Below are 2138 nucleotides of genomic sequence, written 5' to 3' on the forward strand. Positions count from 1 at the left end.
CACAGACACACCCCCAATGAAAGAATAGACCATTCAAAGCTTTTACTTGTTGTTAAACAAATGTTTAAACAACTCAATTCAATTATATACTACAGCTGCCCAGTGTCGGCTAACAATACGAAGAATTAAATTGTGGCGGAATGCTAAAAGTTCTTCAAATACCTATAGAATGATAGGTGTATTTTTTTTGTGAGTGTAAAACATTTAAATACACCATTTCGAATATAGAAATATATTTATTTTAATAATTTTTTCGTTGTTTTTGTTCTCAAGATTAATTTTTATTGTTAGCTTAAGATATAGATTGAATACTACTTTAAATTTCCTGAGATAAATGAGCCTTCTGAGATATTATTAGGATTACGGCCGAAAATGTCGATAATAGAAAGTATACCCTCGTGATGGACTGACCATTGAATTTAAGCATTATGTTTTATGGCACTACATACTCCTACTTACTACGTTATTTAATGGGCTAATGTTTAGCTCTGATATATGGAGGAAGTATCCTTTAATCAAACTTACTGATAATATTTATTCAGAGGTAAAATAAGACAATTAAATTAATAATTGAAATCCCATTTAATTAAAAAAAAGGCCTACAGTAACAATGAAGTGAAAAGTGTACCAACGACACTTTGTTTATCAATTGAACCCCTCGTCCAGTTTGTGGACTATTTTGCCACTTTAAGTATGAAACTAGAATTTTGAGTGTTATAAGTTCTCAGCTTACCGCTGAACCACTGGAGAGTTATTAGTCTAGTAGAAATAGACACCGATTCGAGGTGGCGGTGGGGGTTTAATGGCGCAATACACATGGGTTGTCTACGCCCCTGATTCGTGTTCATCTCAATTTGTATGATTCTGACATGCAGCCTTTCTCAATGAGGAGTGCTTTTGGAGATATGGTAAAGAAAAGGTTTAGATCAATACTTATAAGTTGTTAACAGCATCGAGCTGAATAAAAGTAGATAACGTTTTTAATTCTTCGACTATCATTCATCGCCAGAAACTTTTGTTTGTAATTAAGCACAAAGCTACACAATGGGCTATTTGTCCTCCGCCCACCACGGGCATCGTTGTAAGTCCACAGACATGTCACTGTGCCACTATGGGGCGCTGCCAGAAACTAGTGAGCAAAAGTATAGTTAGCAGGAACAGTGCTTCCTCATACTTCGTTATTAAGTCACGTTTTTCGAGTTTGAAGAATACCTAGTAGATGGCGCTGTAGACGAAAACTATAATGACTTAAAGGGTCCTTTTTTTTTTTTTTTTACCAAAGGAACTTCTATTAGCGATAAAAACATTTCAGTGGTAATATTGTTAATATCCTTAAAATATGACGCTATTAAAATCATAGTAACAATACACTAAATTTCAGTGTTAGTATCCTTAAAATATGATGATATTAGAATTATTTACAATATACCACAGTTTAGTGATAATGATGTTGATATCAGCATTAGTCCTAGTGTCATCAGTTTGATAAGAAAACTGTTGGATTCCTAATTACCATATTTTAATCAGAATACCGCATTAGTCCTAGTATCATCAGTTTGTTAAGAAAACTGTTGGATTCCTAATTACCATATTTTAATATAGAATACCGCATTAGTCCTAGTATCATCAGTTTGTTAAGAAAACTGTTGGATTCCTAATTACCATATTTTAATCAGAATACCGTATTAGTCCTAGTGGACTAATGCGGTATTCTATATTAAAATACGGTAATTAGGAATCCAACAGTTTCCTTAACAAACTGATGATACTAGGACTAATGCGGTATTCTGACTAAAATATGGTAATTAGGAATCCAACAGTTTACTTAACAAAGTGATGATACTAGGACTAATGCGGTATTCTGATTAAAATATGGTAATTAGGAAGCCAACAGTTTTCTTAACAAACTGATGATAAAATATGGTAATTAGGAATCCAACAGTTTCTTAACAAACTGATGACACTAAAGTCAGAATACCACATTAGTCCTAGTATCATCAGTTTGTTAAGAAAACTGTTGGATTCCTAATTACCATATTTTAATCAGAATACCGCATTAGTCCTAGTATCATCAGTTTGTTAAGAAAACTGTTGGATTCCTAATTACCGTATTTTAATATAGAATACCGCATTAGTCC

Source organism: Limulus polyphemus, unplaced genomic scaffold (genome assembly GCF_000517525.1).
Source record: "Limulus polyphemus unplaced genomic scaffold, Limulus_polyphemus-2.1.2 Scaffold10210, whole genome shotgun sequence".
NCBI classification, from domain to species: Eukaryota; Metazoa; Arthropoda; class Merostomata; order Xiphosura; family Limulidae; genus Limulus; species Limulus polyphemus.